This window comes from Mesocricetus auratus, unplaced genomic scaffold (assembly GCF_017639785.1).
Source record: "Mesocricetus auratus isolate SY011 unplaced genomic scaffold, BCM_Maur_2.0 Super-Scaffold_100006, whole genome shotgun sequence".
Taxonomy (NCBI): Eukaryota; Metazoa; Chordata; class Mammalia; order Rodentia; family Cricetidae; genus Mesocricetus; species Mesocricetus auratus.
In genome coordinates, this window is record NW_024429190.1 from 81,293,512 (window position 1) to 81,312,624 (window position 19,113).

A 19,113-nucleotide genomic window follows, 5' to 3' on the forward strand; every position below is an offset into this window, starting at 1 on the left:
TAAGTCATGCTTATTTCTTTTAGCAAATTAAAGAAAGTTCTGTTGTTTCTGATGCTGGTACAAAACACAGATCCTTTTTTGCATAGCTTTACCCAAAAGTGACATCTCTACTCCCATGTTGCCTGATTCTAATCAATGAATATAAAATCCATTGAGGCTTGCTAGCATAACTGTTCCTTTACTTCACAAGAAGAAAACTCCCTCTCAACTGCATCTTCTTTTCTTTTCTTGATGCTTTTCATGTAAAACTTCCTGCTTGGAGCTGTGGCAGCCATCATTTGGCCATGAGGTCAAAAAATAGAAGACATAGAACATGAAAGACACAACACTCATGACATCACTGAGTCACCAAATTAACTTTATGATGCTTTAGGTCTATATTTGAGTAAATAAGTATTCTTATGGTTTTAGTCAATATTCACAAGATTTCTATTACTGTAATAAATGCATTTGGAATTTACATACCCTCTAACATCAACTTTATTTGCTAAAGGACAGAAGTGTGTTCAAAAATTACTGCAAACTATTTCAGGTCCGTGGCATCCTCCTGAGAGTTCTGATGCCTAATGGTGTACCTCCTACAACTTAGAACACATGTCTCCTTCTCTCTAGTTCCAAGAAACTCTTCATTTATCACCCACAGAGGGGTGAGCTGGAATGAAGGTAACTCCAACCAAAAAGAAGTCAAAGCAGTCAAGATTTGCAGAGAACCATATGTAAACCTAGGGTAGGGGGTGGAGGGGCTGAGCTAAGGACTTCCTGTTTGGGAATAAGATGTATAAGCTGTTTAGATGAGGAAAATTAGATTAAAACAGTGGTGGTATTCCAAATGAAATATCTACCGAGGACACTTGCTTTGGCAGGGGAACACTTCAATGTAAGAGATACTGAAATGGTCACACATTCTGGACAGAGGAGTTTACATCCTGGTGGACAGACATGGGACAAACAATGATTCACTCAGTCCTTTCATAATAACAAAAGACACTGCAGATAAGGAGCACAGTGTGGAAGCATGACATCTTAGATAAGCAGCATTACAATAGCTCCAACACACACCTTCCAGTTTTCCTCAGCTGAAATCCTTCTTCATTCTATAGTCAAAGTACTCTCATAAAACCCAAATGTTATGTTTATCTCTTCCTGGATGTCTGCAATGGCTTAGCATCATCTCTGTGATAAAATTGCTAAATTACATCATGACCAAAAGACCAGACTCACTCTAACCACCTCTCCTTGCATTCTATTCCCTCCTTGCTCCCAGTGACATCTCTTTCAATGCAAAGAGCCTGCTGTCCTTTCTCAGACTCAAGAGCAAGCACCATCCCAGATGCCCAGATGGGCATCCTGTATTCTTGCTTGCTTTTGTGAGTGCACTCCACTTTTACACAGAGGTGAAACCTACCTTGTTCCTCTTCAAATCAAGGTCAGCAGCTTGCTGTAGAATGCTGCCCAGGTATCCCCTCCTTTTCCTTGTATATCATCACACTAGTTATTAATTATTTAATGACCATGCTATCTACATTGTAAGGTTCATGAAGGCAGGGACCATGTCTTTCTTGCTTACCCAGTTTCTAGCATATAATAAAACTTGATGTGCATATATTGAAAGATTAGTTGTAATTTATCGTTGTGCCAACACCACTTTGCAGGGTAGGGGACTAACCACACTTAAGAACACAGATAGAAGCAGATTCATGAAAAAAAAGACGTGAAAAGTGTTTTTCAAGGAGGGTGTGCATATACCTTTGACTGTTTTGTTTACCCATCAATGGAAAACCAGGATCCTTCCTAATATGCATCACAATTCTATACAACTGAGTTTTAGGCACTAGCTAATGAATCAGCTAGGCCTGGGTTTATAGTCTACTTTTCTCTTTATCAGCTGCATGATTTTGTCATTTTGTGTCTGGTTTCCTCATATACAAAGTGGAAATAAGGACAAAAACATTCCAATAGTATTGTGAAGAATAAATGTGATAACATTTGTGAACTTACAATAGACCTAGCACATAGCAAATACTCACTGGCCTCATTCTACGGTCATCAGTAAACACAATATACAAATTTAATTCCCTCAAGACATTGTAGGATGACCACAAATGTTAGCTAGCAGGGTGATGAGTCTCACTGTCATTGTTATTTGTAGCAAACAGGTCTAGAGTTTAAGTGCTGACACAGCCTCCTTACAGTTATGGAGGTCCGTGCTTTTCTTGTTCCTCACTTTGGCCTAGCGCCAGCCATGGAGAGGGATGGAGGAAGTCTGAGGGAAGATAAGGATGCAGCACAAAATATCTTCACTTAAAGGGCTTGGACATCTCAGGATGCTGAATTCTATTCTGAAGCTCTCAAAGAACTTGTTCAAGGAGATGATAAGACAAATAATGTTCAGAAACTTCCATTAAATGTTTAACAATATTTTGAGGATGCTCTTGGGTGTCCAAGTGATTGGCCTTGAGTAGAATAGCATTAATATAGCTTGTATAAAACCACTATAATGCAGCACACATTAGTTCTTGGTATCCAATAAACTCACAGTAGATTTCTGAAAGAGTGTTAGATTAAAATGTCCAAGTCAGTGTGAAGACACAGAAAGTTCAATGAACACACAAAAAGAAAACTGCAAAGGAGCAGGCAAGAAAGAAGAGCTAGATTGGTTTTATACTAAAACTCATTTAAGCAAAAATACTAATATTTCAATCACATAAAGGAGAACTCACAAAACAGGATTTTCTTCTGTGACATGGCCAAAGCAAAGGCTGGCAATGAGAACAGCACCATCCAGAACATCATGTCCACCTGGGAAGTCAATTAGAGCAGACCCAGACACAACTGTAGTTTCATCTGAAGGCAGGTTCAGCACCTGTTCACAGGGCTCGTCCACCTGTTCACATGGATCATTCACCTGTTCTCACTGCTTATCCACCTGTTCACAGGGCTCATCCACCTGTTCACACTGCTCATCCACCTGTTCTCAATGCTTATCCACCTGTTCACAGGGCTCATCCACCTGTTCACACTGCTCACCCACCTGTTCACACTGCTCATCCACCTGTTCACAGGGCTCATCCACCTGTTCACATGGATCATTCACCTGTTCACAGGGCTCACCCACCTGTTCACACGGATCATTCACCTGTTCACAGGGCTCATTCACCTGTTCACAAGACTCACCCACCTGTTCACACTGCTCATCCACCTGTTCTCATAGCTCACCCACCTGTTCACACTGCTCACCCACCTGTTCACACTGCTCATCCACCTGTTCACATGGCTCACCCACCTGTTCACGTGGCTCACCCATTGGCTCTGTCTATCAGGGCAGCCTAAGGAAGCAAGGACTTCTGTTCTGGTTCCCACCTTGCTCCATAAAGGTAAAACTCATCATGCTCTCACCTTAAAATGGAGTCTTTGATGGGTGCCTTGTTTTAAATATTCTATCTGACATGAAACCCACCACTAATATGAGATGAATGGGAATACATTATTGAATGGGATAGAAATTGCCATTCACTTATTCACTTCAGGAAAAAAAAATCCAGCCATATTGCCACTCCATAGCCTTGAGGCCACTTAGAGTGTGCCATGAAGAATCCCAGCGGTGCTCATTGGCTCAGTCAGCCATCCCTCTGGGCTCCTGAAGGCTTTTTTTGAAATATATATAATCATGGCCTGCAATGCCTAAGTGCAACAGGATGATTTAAAAGTACCATGATAGCTGTCTCCCGTGATATTTATCTCTCCCAGTCTATTCATTTGTGATCTAGATGAAAACGTGGGATGCAATCTGCATATTGATGTCCCCTAAAAGGTATTTCAGCAGCTCTTCATGAAGGATTCTTTAGCTGCTTTAGAAATCTGAAAATCTGAAATATTCTACAGTTGGGGAATTTATGGTTATCATTTCCATAAAAATAAAATCTTACTAAAAGATAGATTCAATCTTTTTCAACAGACACATGTACATTGTGTGTGTGAGTGTATGTGTGTGTGTGTGTGAGAGAGAGAGAGAGAGAGAGAAAGAGAGAGAGACAGAGAGAGAGAGAGAGATGAACACACATGCAACAGCACATGAGTGGAAGGTAGAGGACAATTTGTTGGAGTCAGTTCTCTCCTTTCACTGTTAGGGTTCTAGGGATCGAATTCAGGCCATCAGGCTTAGCAGCAAATGCCTTTGTATGCAAGCCATCTTGCTTGCCCCAAGATATGTCCAATTCTTCTAACTAAGGTGTGCTTAACTGCATGTGCTATGGGAAGTGCTTCTCATTCATCTCTCTACAAACCTGGGCAAAGTACTCAGCTCACAACAGCTTCACTAAACTATACCACTCTTGCCAAGCACAGGAGAGCTCAACAGGTGTTTGCTGCTGATATTCTCTGCTTACATATCTCTTCTGGCACATAGGATAGACTATATTTGCAATCTCTAACACCATTGGTTAGGCTCAAATGACTGAGTTCTGGTGAGAAAAAGTGTGGCAAAAGATGCACACCCACAGAAATCTTCTGAATTGGTTTTTACTCTTTCCTTTCTCAGCAACCTTAAAGTGTACCAGCTGAAGATTCTAGAGCTATAAGAAGGAAGACATGTGCATCTGACTTCAGAAAATTCTAGGAGAGCCATGACTGAGGAAACTTTGTAAGGGAGTTCTGAAGAGGTAAAAACTAACTTAAAAATGTGTTAAACTACCAAAAAGCAATGTGATGCTGCTAACTACAACAGTCGGGCTGCATTAGAGGCTGCTAATTACAACAGTCAGACTGTTACAGGCTGCTCATTATAGCAGTCAGACAGTGTTACAGGCTGCTCACCACAATAGTCAGCCTATTACATGATGTTCACTACAATAGCTAGGCTATGATACTGTTTACTCCAACAGTCACACTATGTTACAGATTGCTCAGTACAACAGTCACACTGTGCTTCAGGCTGCTCAGTAAAACAACAGGGTATGTTAGAGGCTGCTCAGTACAATAGTCAGACCATGCCCGAGTCTCTCAATCTGGTTACCACTAAGCTGAGCCTAAAATCTCCTTTGCTAATGAGAGTTGTCCTGCACATTTTGGGGTGTTTAGTTGCATGGGTGAACTCTACAGGAAGATGAATATGCCAAAATGTCTGTAAACATTGCCAAATGTTACCTGGGCAACACAATTGCCCTTGTTAAGAACTGACCTGCCATCACCATCCCTGACTTCAAGCTCTACTATAGATCTGTAGTCCTGAAAACAGCTTGGTATTGGCCAAAAAAATCGACAGGTAGACCAATGGAATCGAATTGAACACCCTGATATTAGCCCATACATGTATGAACATCTGATCTTCGAAAAAGAAGCTAAAATATACAATGAAAAAAAGAAAGCATCTTCAACAAATGGTGCTGGCATAACTGGATGCTGGCATGTAGAAGAATACAGATAGATCCATGTCTATCGCCATGCACAAAACTTAAGTCCAAATGGATCAAAGACCTCAACATAAATCCAGCCACACTGAACTTCTTAGAAGAGAAAGAGAAAGTGGGTGGTACACTTGAACAAATTGGTACAGGAAACCACTTCCTGAACATAACACCAGTAGCACAGTCACTGAGGTCAACAATTAATACATGGGACCTCCTGAAACTGAGAAGCTTCTGTAAGGTAAAGGACACAGTCAGTAAGACAAAAAGGCAGCCCACAGAATGGGAAAAAATATTCACTAACCCCACATCTGACAAAGAGCTGATCTCCAAAAATTACAAAGAACTCAAGAAGCAAGTCTCCAAAACACCAAAGGATCCAATTAAAAAGTGGGCTACAGAACTACATAGAGAATACTCAATAGAGGAGTCTAAAATGGCTGAGAGGCACTTGTGAAAGTGCTCAACATCCTTAGTCATCTGGGAAATGCAAATCAACACAACTCTGAGATACCATCTTACCTCTGTCAGAATGACTAAAATCAAAAACACCAATGACAATTTATGCTGGAGAGGTTGTAAAGAAAGGGGAACACGCCTCCACTGCTGGTGGGGGTGCCAACTCGTAGAACACTTTGGAAATCAGTATGGAGATTCCTCAGAAAAATGGGAATAAACCTACCACAAGACCCAGCAACTCTACTCTTAGGCATATATCCAAAAGATTCACATTCATACAACAAGGACATCTGTTCCACTATGTTCACAGCAGCATTATTTGTAATAGCCAGAACCTGGAAGCAACTTAGATGCCCCTTAACCAAAGAGTGGATAGAAAAAATGTGGTACATTTACACATGGAGTACTATTCAGCAGAAAAAAAACAATGGAGGGCTTGGGAGGAGGGGAGGGAAAGGGAGAGGGCCCTGGGATTGACATTTGAAACAACCTTGTTTCTAATTTAAATTTAAAATTAAAAAACAAACAAACGAAAAAGAACTGGCCTGCCTTGAGCATCACCACCACCATCATTTCTGATAGCTTTGAAAGCACAGAACAGGAATCCAAAATTCTAAATGCAGGTCCAGCATACATTTCCAATGTTGTTATTTAGGAAAACTAAGTTAAATACTTCCAAAGCTTAAAGAAAGAAAAATATTCAAATGCCAGAGTCAAAAATCAAACACAAGCATTAAAACAGAAGGTTGATCATTTTGATTAGCTAGGACAAAAATGACAAAATAAGTGAACAGAAACTTTAAATCTAGTGAGACACAGTTAAAAACCCAACAATGAAACAATTAACATATAAAGATGTAAGTACTAAAATAAAAAAGAAAAATTATAAAAAGAAAATGAGAAATTAAATGAAACATATAGCATGATAATCTCAATAGATAGGCTAATGAACCGAACAGACAGTTCTCAAAAGAAGAAACACAAATGTCCAGTGAGTATGTTAAAAAGTACTCCCCATTCTTACACATTAGAAAAATGAAATTAAACTACTTTGAGAGTCCATCTCACCAGGCAGAATAGTGATAATTAAGAAGAGAAAGGATGGGTCTGGAGAAATGGTTCAGCCATGAGGACACAGTTGGTCTTGTAGAGCATCTAGATTCAGTCCCCAGCACCCACATGACAGCTCACTACCATCTGCATCTCTAGTTCCAGGCATCCAACACTCTCTTCTAACCTCTGCAGATACAAGGTATGGTGCACAAATATATATACATCCATCCACATACATAAAATAAATAATTCTAAAATATAAAAGGAAAGAAAGCACAACAAATGCTCATGAGAACTCTTAGTCAGTGGTGAGAATGTGTGTTACTAGGCCTGAGAACTCAAGCATCCACCACTGAGACCAGTGTAGTGGCTTCTGTCCCTAAAAAAGCCTAAATCCAGAACTGCACGGCCCAGCTCTACCATTTTAGGGTATGCACCCAAAAGATACCACAGAGATTCCTCCTCATCCATGTTTATTGCTGCTTTAAGCACAAGATCTGGGAAAGAAAATCCATTTAGATGGACATCGACTAACAAATGAGTAATGAAAATTTGGTAGATATACACAAGTAAATTTTATTCAACTCTAAAAAAGGAATTTTATAGCAAAATCCATGGATCTGGAAAGTATTACATCAAATGAGGTTAATCAAGACTCAGAAAGACATAGAGTACCAGTTCTTTTTCATATGCATACCCCAGTTTTCAATGTTCGTGTGTGTGTGTGCATATGTACAGACAACTAGGTAAGAGTGTTGATATTGTTCATGAAAGTAGAAAGCAACACAAGAGGGTGAAGTTTTATAAAAGAACATATGGCGAGAACGTGGAATGGGCACTGCTGGGCGGGAGCTTAACAGGGTTGGGGGATCATCCAAGGGTATAAAAATGCCTCAAGCAAACCTGTTATTTCTACATACTTACAAATAAAAATATGCAGAGCATATTATCAGGGACCAGTAATTTGAATGTTTAATAAAATACTTGTAGAATGTGTACTAGGAAGTGACCACAATGCTGAAATGAGGAGACTGGTAAGAAAAGTCTATCCCTGTTCTCAGAGATGAAAGGTGACTGAAAATATGGTGGATTTTTCTGGACATCCTAAACACAGCTGTTAACTGATCCTTTTGAGAGACAACATGGCTGGTTTTCCAGGGGGATGCTAATTCAGATGCCTGCTACGGGGGGGGGGGGATATGCAGAAGTAACTGCAGTTACTAGTCAGGTGGCTTTGACATGGGCAGATTGCTGGATTGCATGGGTGTCCCCAGGGCATCACACAGGCCTTAAATACCAAGCGGAATGAGGGAAGCACCAGAGTGAGATGCCAGAAGAAGAGGCAAGAATGAAGGGGCAGACAGAACACAGGCTTCATTTATGCCTTTGTACACACATGCCCAAACACACATGTATATGCTTGCACACGTGTGTGCAAATTCACACACCCACGCATTCATTTGTAGAGGATAGAGGTGGCCATTAAGTGTTTTTCATTGATCGCAAACTTAACCTGGAGTTCACCAATTCAGCCCGACCGCCTAGCCAGTGAACAGCAGGGATCCACCCATCTCCAGCCCTGGGTCCTGGGATTACAGCTGCATGCCACTTCACCTGGATGTAGGTGGGTACTAAGAATTCCAACTCAGATCCTCATGGTTGCACATCAAACACTACCCACTGTGCTTTCTCCCCAAACCACGGAGTCAGATTTGAAGCATAAGAAACGCAGTTTTTGATAGTTCTAAAATATAGGAGGGTACATGTGAGGACCAACAATAGAATCAAGATAGCTAAAACTGTCTCCCTCCTAACAGCCAGACAGGAAATAGGAACTTGAGACCTATGCCACCATAAAGAACTGAATCCTCCCATAACCTGAGTGAGCTCGCCCTAGAGCCTTCTGTGAACACAGAGATGTCAGCATCTTGATTGTAGCTTATTTTGTGCTTCCAACCTGCATAACTATAACATAGTAAATGTGTGCTGCTTAAAGCCGCTTGAGATCATGGTAGTTTGATGGAGTAACAACAGAAAGCTAACATTGCTGAATATTGGAGAAAAGAATGGATTAAAGAAAAAAGGCATAGAAATATGCCCTATCTTTCTGGGGTGGCCGAATATTTGACAGATGCTCATTGTAGAATTAATAAATTCATATTTTTGTTCATTTGCTTAAAAAAACATACTGAATAGTCTGGGCTGTTCCCTGGCCAAAGTGTGAAGGAGACAATGGTCAAAAGGTTCTGTGTTTTATTTTAATGTTCATCTTAGAACTGGAGGACAGGAACGTGTATATTCAAAAACAACAAAGAGAACAAAATAATGCCTTAATGCCATCTTCACACACTTACCAACCAAGATATAAACAAATAACAGGGGACCTCCACATGTTAACACAGCCAACACATATTCATTCTTCACCTCACTTCTCAACATGTTTATGGCATGGAACATGGTCCTTCCCACCATGAGAACAAAGAAGCAGAGTGATAGGCATGTGAAGAAACCAGCCCAAAGTCATAGCCACTAAGCCTCATGGCCTCCCCAAGACAGGTATGCATATGCTGACTTTGTTGGATAGGGAAAGTTGAGGCAAGAGAGTACATGGGACCTTTTCGGAGACAACACCCAAGAAACACCTATTTATTTTCAACCATATCCACTGTTCCTGGTTGATGTTAACTTAAGAGAGGGAACAGCATTTCTTCTCACATAACTGTAGAATTGGTTTTTTTAGCTGTAAAAATCATTTACTTCTATGAATGTTTGAGAAGTGACTCAGATAAACAGTCACGCAGGAAGACAGAGGATGACTGAGCATCTGGAAGTGACCCACACCCTTACTGCAAATACATGGCTTCTGTTTCTTCTATATGCATGTGGGTACACACGTGTGAAGATGCCAGAGGACACCTGAGGTGTTAAACTTCAAGCATTGTCGACCTTCTTTATTGAGACAGTTTTCATTGGTCTGAAATTTGCCAAGTAGACTAGGCTAGATGACTAGAAAGACCCATGAATTCATCTATCTACATGCACACCATCTTGCCCTGGTTCTTTGGAATCAAATTTAAATTCTTTTTTAAAGATTAATCTATTTCATATGAAATATGTCTGTATATATGCCCGAAGGCCATAAGAAGGCACCAGATCTCATTATAGATGGTTGTGAGCCACCATGTAGTTGCTGGGAGTTGAACTCAGGTCATCTGGAAGAGCAGCCAGTGCTCTCAACCATTGAGCCATCTCTCCAGCCCCCAAACTTAAATTCTTATGGTTGGAAGACAAGTTTGCTGACTAAGTTATCTCCCCAGCCTCATGTATTTATTTCATTATTATTATTAATTATTGAGGTAGGGTCTCCCTATGATTTTCTGGCTGGCCTGGAACTAGTCATATAGACTGGGCTAGCTTTCACCTCACAGAGATCCACCTGCCCCTTCCTGCTAAATGCTGGAATTAAAGTCAACCACCAACCAAGAATTGTTTTTCAGAACCACAGTCTATGGAGGAATGTACCTGATGCTATTTGTAATAGGAATCTCCCTTCATGAAAGGGTAGGGAGTATGATATTTGATCTGCAAATGTGTACCTCCTAGCATTCATATGCCAGCAGTTTCTACACTGAACAAGACTTATCTCTTCCACAAACAGGCTCTTATAGATAGATATGTGTGATATCTAAGGCTAAGACTCACTAGTCATTAAAGACTGTATTCAGTTTTCTTTTTCAGATTGTTTCCTCTGGGGCATGCCAGTCACATCTCAGAAAGATATTTCAAAGCATATGAGGAGAGATAGAAACCCCAACAACTTGCATCAACCTGATTGGCACAGGAGTGAGACACCTTGGAAAGGGGTCTTCTAGCCCCAGCTAAGCTCCCAGATGACTGGCAAACGGATCTAGAAGAAGAACCACGTGTCCCAGCCTGCCCCACATGTCTGACTCTGAAATGGCAGAAGATAATGTTACTCCAGTTTCAGGTGGGTGAGTTTTGGTGTTATTAGTTTTGCAGCAAGAGACAACTACTATAATAGGCTCCTCAAGCTTTGCCTGGTAGCAACTCTGTCAAGAACCTGCCACGCTGGCTTCCATAGTCTACTGCAGCACATCCCCATCAAATAGACAAACCCTGACTTAGCAACCCATGTACTAATCTTGTTGCAAACACGTGTCAAGGCTCACCTATTACTGTGGTTTTCCTTCCAAGGCTTTATAATTAGGTAGGTTGCTATGATTTTTCCTTTTCCACATTGACTGCTAAATCAATGTGGAAGTTCACATCAATTCATGGGTCCCTTCTCTTCAAATTGTCACCTGACTGCATTCTAGCTGATCAGAAATCAGAACATTGATAGTGTTTGTCACAAAGTGTGCATGACCCTTGACAGCATAAACCCAACACAGCCCTTTCAATGTCTAGAGAGAGGACTCAGTCTATTCTTTTGGAATAGCCCTTTCCATAGGAACTTGCTGTACATTCAGGAATAAATTAAAATGAAGGTAGCAAATTTACTTATCTATGTTGTCTCGTGACAGGCTTCAGCCATGAGCTAGATTTGTTCCTACTGAACACACAGGCACTATAGGTTAAGTAAAAACAAACAAATAAATTATCTGGTCTGTTTTCAAGTTGTCAAAGTCACATATAAGAGATATCATGAAGAATTGAATATTTATTCACATTCATATGTATGCATAAATAGAACATTTACATATCAAAGACAATGAAGGCTAAATGCAAAGTGAATGGAATTCATGGGTGTTCAGATCTTCAAAACAGGCTCTAAAGCCAAATCATTCAGAACAAGTTTTAGGGAGGAATAAAGTCTTAAGGATGTTAACTATGGTGCATATCATTATAGTCATTATCATCTTCACCTCACACTCCTCTGGTCCAGACACAGAGACTCTCACACAACTTTTGGGTCAGACAGGATAGATAACCAGCTCTATCTATCCAACGGGCTGTGACCAAAAGTAATATTTCATTTCAGAACCATATCAGGAAAAAATAAAACCCTGTTTCATTCTCCAGTCTCTCCTCCCTAAGAAAGTCTCATGCTCTGGATAGTATAATTTTTCTAGTGTCTCCAGGCTGTTGGTGGTGTCATCAGCTTGGGTACCTACACAATGACGGTAAGAAAAGCCACCCTGACATGTGATGGAAAGGTAGCAGGAACAAGAAGTAAACCTGCCTTTGCCTTATGCTACTGGGATTGTTGTTGTAGCACAGTACAGCCTTTCCTAACTTAAAGAGGAAGCTTCTTAGAGGTGGAAAACTAGATACAGTAGTGGTTGCTTATAAATCATTCCTTACAGGACCTTTCTCAATGACAAATCAGTGCATACTACAATACAGCTTGGTATAACACACCTTAATAGAACTAGAGGCTTTTAAATAAAACCATTAGGAGTTGGGAGGGTAGCAGGACAACGAGAAGCTGCCTGTGCGTGGTTGCTGCACATCTCACCATCCATGCATGATCACTACAGCTCTCAGGACAGTGAGCTGCCATCCCAGCACGAAGACTACAGATCGCAGAATAACAGGATTATTGATGACTTTGCCAGGAGCATTCCTTTTTATTCTTGTTCTTTCCTTTGAGATTACAGGGCATGTTTTCATTTGGAAAGCAGTATTTCCTAACCTCTAAACCTAACATGGATCCTGTGAAAACCTAGCCCACAGCTGAATGGCCACAAATAAATGCCTGGAATTCTTTCAAAGCTATCCCATTTTACACTGTGATGCCTTCTCTCTCCAGCAAGAAAGTGTTCCTGCTTGATGGATTCTGCTCTCTCGCTGTGGATTATGCTTACTGCTCCATGCCTGTCACTCCCTATTCTCATCTTAGATGCTTGTGCCTTATAAAATTCAACACTTTAAAACAGCCAATAAGAAGCAGAGAGCCTCTAAAAGCTTTCCTGTACAGTAGACCTTTCCTTTTCCTAGGTGTAAATGACAGATTCAGATCAATTATTGGATGGGATGCAGTCACCATTCACTTGCTCTGTAATGAGCTGTCCCTCCATGAGTAGGAAACCGTCTCCACGGAAACTAAAGCAATGGATGTTAGGCAAACCTTTTGTACCGACATCATCACCCCCCAAGCCCACCCCATTGCCTCTTTAATGAATCTTCTTTGAAACTGACTTGTAAGTAGAAGTGGAGTGTAAAGACATAATAAAGTAGTTTGTTTTTATAAGTTATTCTTAATGTAATGCTCCAGGCTGGTGACCTCAGGACATACACTGAAATGCCAAGTGAAAAGCCTACCTTAGCTTCAAATACATTTGAGTAAACATGGATTGAGGACAAAGTAGAACATAAGGGATCTTTGGGAGTACTTCAGTTATCTGCACTTTAGGATGGTATGGGTTATGGTCTTTAAACATTTTGACTAAACATTTAACTAGTCATTCTGAAGAGATCTGCTAAGTTAACCAAGTCCTGAGGATCCAACCTCAGATTGGTCCTTTACCAAGAAAGATTCTCAACAGTATAACAGGAAAGATCTGGGGTATTTACTGGAGGTTTAAAAACAGCCATAACAGGGCCAAAGAGGTGGGCTTAGAATGAAAGACCATGGGCTACTTACTCACCTTACTCACTTACTCTGCCAGAGGATCAGAGTTCAGGTCTCAGCAGCCACAATGGCTGCTCACAACCACATGTAAAATACCAGCTTCCGAGGGAACTCTGTCACATAGCACACACATACAGCTGAAATAAATACAATAATTTTTAGAAAGCTACAATACATTATACATGAAGACACTACCTACTTTACCTAAGTCTTTTTAACCCACAAGAGACACCAATCTAGATCTTCTTGGATGTTGTCTATGCATAACTGGCTCAGAGTGCAGAACACATTGTGTCCTCAGTTCCAAGTAACAGAACAAATCAAGCAGTAGGAAGACAGAAAGGCTGTTGGTTACAAGGTCACAGAGTGCATCTTGGACTCTGGAACATAGATGCAGCCAGTGAGTTCTCCCAGTGATGGGAATAGGAAGATGACCAAGAACCAGAGAGTGCAGGCTTCTTCTCTCACTGAAATGATTGTTTTAGCTGCCACAGTTCTGGGAACAGACAGGAAATGACTACCTCTCTTGGAATTGCAAATATTAAAAGTTAAGACTTCAGAAAGGACCAAACTCAGAGTAGGGCTTCAACTCAAATCTACACACTTCTCCTAAGGACCCATATAGTAACCAGACATGGCTGCTAAAACTTAAAGGACCTCTCCAAGATGAAGAGCAAGGAGTTCTGAGAAGAAGAAACTGGGCCCTGCTGGCACCCTGGAGGTGTCAATGAAGACAAGGATGGATAGTTTAGACAAGTCCACCCACTCCTACAGGTTGTCACATGCTTCTCACCAACAGGAGCTGAAAACCCTTTGGGTGCTAATATCTAACACCAAAAGGGAAGGTAATTCTTTCCTGGTACCCTTCCCTCAGAAGAGCCTTCAGTGCTTTGCTTATGCTGCTGTGTAAGCATGACTGAAGAACAGTTGAGGGAACTTTGACTCCATAAGCTTTCACCGTAAACTTCGGGCACCCTGCCTTTTGTCACAGCTTCTATTTTCTTCTTTGCCTGATATGTAGATTCATCTTGCTCCTCATCTGTCACCTGCAGGCTTCTTTCTATGTGAGCATGACCGTAGACTGAGAAACGAGACAACCAATACTAAATATATACTGAATTCCTATGGGTAGATTTAAATATCTTTTTAAAAATGTGCCAACAGGACTTGGCTTTCAATTGTACTATTTGAACTTGGGTGTTCTCCAGAGGTCCATGAATTGAAGGCTTAGTCTCTGCCCTATGGTATGAGTGAAAGCTGACAGACCCTTTAGAGACAGGGCTTCTTGGGAAGTGGTTAAGTCATTGGGCACTTGTTCTTGAGGAGGACAGTGTGTTCCCAGATCCTCCTCTTCATTTCCCGCTTGCCATGAGCTAAATGGCCTCTTCTACCATTCACTTCCTCCATGATAGGCTGCCCCATGATGGGCACAAAGGCAACAAGTAGTAGAAACTTTTAAGCTGATTATGTCAGATATTTGGTAATAATTCGAGAAGACTACCAGAAATGACAAAAATAGTAACACACTTACAGGGCAGTAATGTAGAAGAAGGAATAGTTGGACATGTTGGCAACAGCCATTTAAGCATCTTTCGAAAACAAGTCTACATAATAAACATACACTGTTGGTTTGCCTGGAGAGAGAAGGCATTCTGCATGCAGTGCCACACAGCTATAGGCAGCCAGAACCTTAGAGTTTTATTTTTGCTGACAAGGTCATCCTCATTAGAAGACATTGGCATTACACTATCTATTGTGTCAGTCATGACATACATCATATGGAAATATAGCATGTCACTTCTTTGGTTCTGGTCCCTCACAGAAATAGACAACTGTCTGGTTTCCACAGAGAACAGGCCTTCAAAGAGCACAGGATGACACTGGATATACTGAACCAATATTACATATATCAGTTCATCAACTTATTGGGAAAATACAAAGGGGCATACTCTACTACTACCTAGTTTCACAGACTGGACAATAAGATTCTATCTGGAAGAAAATAATTTATTCATGAATCAAACCATGAGTGATGGAAAATGAGAATTCCCTGCTCCAGTAAAACTGTGTAGGAAACAGTCACTTACCCTACTCTTATGACACCCTGGATGTTGTTCAAGTGTTTCAGTAGGGTGGGTATTTCCTTAATAATTTCTACTTTGCCAATTAACTCATAATATATTATCTAAAGAGATATTATAAGTGCAGTCTTGACAGCATAGTTTTAAGAACTCAAACAGTCCTGTACAGACCTCCTTCCACACGTTCTCTTGACTCCCTGCCCTCACCCACATGTCCCCATACCCTTGTATGCCTTCTGTTTCATACCATTGTTCTTATTACATTAGGATCATTTTATTAAGTTATATTGTAACAACTTTTCATATTTTACTATAGCCTTCACTATGGAACTAAAGCCATTAGGAAAACATGGTAATAAACATTCTGCTTCTACTATGTGACCACATGAGGAAATGTTCTAGGAAACTTCCATCCAAGAAGATTCCCTCTTCTGCTCAGGTTTTGTACCATTGAACTGTCAGCAAACAACCTTGTCACCCACAAGAATTTTGCCACAACTTTTACATCACTAATATCATCATTGAAAAAAATAATACATTCCTTGGATGCACAATAATACTTCTAGATTCCATATAAACTAGGAATAGTGACACATCTAATGTGTAGCTCAGGACTTTAAACATCCTTCTACAATTATTTCATGGAGTATACTGAAGCAAGGAGAGAGTTCAACTGATGGCAAAAACTTCTTTTGTGGTATATACAGACAAGCATACCTTACAAATCATGCTGGAAAGCACTGTTAGGTTTTGCATGATGCGGGTGACATATCCCTAAAAGGTGGCTTTAATTTTCCGTAAGTACATGCTTTATTGCTTGTTACATGAAGTCCTTCTATAAGGAAATGCTTTTCAGATTTCGTGGGTTTCATGAACAACTACTGCCGAAATCATCCATGGGCAGGAAACAACTCCACAGACACTAAAACACTAGGAAAGAAGCAAATCGTACTGACATGATCTGTCCAGCTTAGAGGTCTATAAATACTGTAATTCAGTGGAGTACCACTTCACATATGTCTGCAAGAAATTCATACTTCATACCTCATAAGACACTTTGAAGGAAGGTCAGTCAGATACAATACATCAGCGAGATAATGTTCTCCCCTTGGTGCACTCTCTCTGCTCTCCTCCCCCTCTCTCTCTCCTTCCTTCCCTTCCTCCCTCCCTCTCTCACCCCTGCTCTCTCTCTTCCTCTAATCTACATTTTCATAAGTTGGCTAGCTACATTTCTATGATTCTGAGGATTTTGAACACAGAAAATTATGACTTAAAAGATAATAACTTTTTGAATGAAATCCTAATTCAGAATGATTCAAAGAGAATACAAATTTAATGACCACCATGAGAGTTCATTATATATCCTAGGAAGTTATACTCAAATTTCTGACTGTTTCAATATCCTTAACTCTTTTCAGGAATCTGACTTAGAGTAATACAGAACCAAAGAGTAGCAAGAACTCACATGGAGCCAGGACTTCTGCTGTTCGGTTGTTACACAAACACGCCTAACTGCTCCCCCTTTAACATTGAGGATGAGTGGGCTGGAGAGATCACTCAGAGGCTAGGAGAGCTCATTGCTCTTGCAGAGGACCAGTTTCAGGTCCCAGCACCTACATGCTGGCTCGAAACTATCCATTAACTCCAGCTCAAGGGGAGCCAACCCCCTCTCCTGAGCTGTGTGTACCAGGCATGCATGTGGTGCACAAACATACATGTAGGTGAGACACTCATACACATAAACTAAAATAAATGGATATAAATCTTAAAAATTTGGTTTACTGGTTTACTCTCCTATGTATGGGACAGCCACAAAGAAGCCTGCAATTCAAGGTCTCCAATGCTTTCAGAAACCTGTAGGATGGCATGCCAATCAACTTGGCTTTTGTATTCCCCTAGGTCTGGATTTTCTACAGGGACTAAAACAGGGAGAAAGTGAGACAGAGACCACATGGCCAAACAGCTTCATAAAAAATCTGCAAAGTAAAACCAAAGTGGTTGAATCAAAGAGCAGAAAGATACAATTTTCCCTCCAGATGATTTCACCAGGAGGAAGACAGATTTAAAAGCACTGAATGCTTTTTCTGATAACCACCTATGGCTTTCTCTAAAGAGATGCATGTAAAGTTTGGCAAGTTGTTTTCTGTCCTGTCAGGAAAATATTTAGTAACAGCCTTGTAAAAGTAAGCACTCACTACTGCCCCAGGGAGCTGTGGATTTGCTTTGTAGAACTGTTTCTTTCAACAACTTCCTTTGTTGCTCTGTATGTTCTCCCACAAAAGGCCCGATCTTGTACTACAGATAGGTTTGTCATTCTCTCTGCATGAAGACTGTGCAAATACACAAACCATGTGAGCTGCTTCTGTCTGATAATCTTGGCCAACGGTGCCTCGATCTATCTGATGGTCTAGGAAGCTGCTGCCTTCCTTTTATCTGATGGTTCTGCTGTATAGGATGGCACGGACGGTGAAATTCATATTGATGACTCAAGTGGGGAACCTTGGGTGACCAGTAGCTCTAAAATCTTTTCAAGTTAAAATAATTGCTAAGTAGTAATTTTACAATGCACTAATGGAAAGTAAAACTACCTAGCATCCTTCAGTAGTAACAAAAATAAACCTCCATAATGAGAAAATCCAACAGAAAGTTGTAGTATTATTTGCTACAGCTATGGAACTTTGTGAACTCCTAGAGTAAAAATGATATGAAAGATAGGATTATGTATGTGCTAAACAAGGTTCATCCTTCCCAACTACATCAAATCAAAACCTTATGCTTTTATAGTTATGAAATCGTTGGCTTTAATTGAACATGTCTCATGTCCTCACTCTGTGACCTTCAGGAAACTGTTTGTGATACAAAGATCCCAAGCTCCAAAAAAGGAAGGCCTATGTTTATTTTTGTTTGGCAATTTGCCAGAAATATAAGCAGGAAATGATTTAATTGTCTGCTTTGTCATTCATAAAAATAATAAGTAAGACTTTTACTATAGTGTATCAGGAGAAGAGTAAGAAAATGTACACAATATACACAACTGGAGGACATGTCAGATTACTGTAGACACTGGTCAAGTGCCACAGTGTTGTACTTGGTTCCTTAGTTATTACCTAAAACTTAAGTCCTTCCAGAAATGAGTGTGGGCCCTCAGAGGCTGTTTTATTTTCCCTACTACCTTCACAACAACATCTTAACCACTCATAGACATAAACTCTACAACCTTGAAAGATTTCCAGATGCCTTACCTCCATATTTCTTAACCAACTTAGAATTTCACTGAACCCCTTGGCAGCCCCTGTAAAAATTCCTAAGACAAAGTGTTGACTGGCAAGTACCACCTGCAAGCAAGCCACACCCTTATTGTTCTGCCCTCTGCCACGACTCAGGTCTCTGTACTTGTTCCACAGAAGGGAAACTTTCATAGTATGTTTTCTGGCATTTTCATAGAACATGGAATTTATCAAATCTAAGTTATGTGATGCCCATACTTATGCAAAAGTAAAACCAGAAGAAAACTAGACTCACA

The 19,113-nt window shown here is 40.5% G+C and overlaps 1 protein-coding gene across 8 annotated transcripts in view; it reads right to left on the minus strand.

Moving 5' to 3' along the window:
- Fhit (fragile histidine triad diadenosine triphosphatase) overlaps positions 1 to 19,113 on the minus strand; it is a 1,472,699-nt gene that overhangs the window by 1,102,946 nt on the left and 350,640 nt on the right. The window contains exon 1 of one of the 8 annotated variants that reach the window (XM_040747567.1): positions 13,526 to 13,646. The exons of the other annotated variants lie outside the window; for them this stretch is intronic. The gene's annotated coding sequence lies outside the window, so the exon portion shown is untranslated. Of the gene's footprint in view, positions 1 to 13,525; positions 13,647 to 19,113 lie in introns of those variants that run through there. 8 annotated transcript variants of the gene reach the window in all.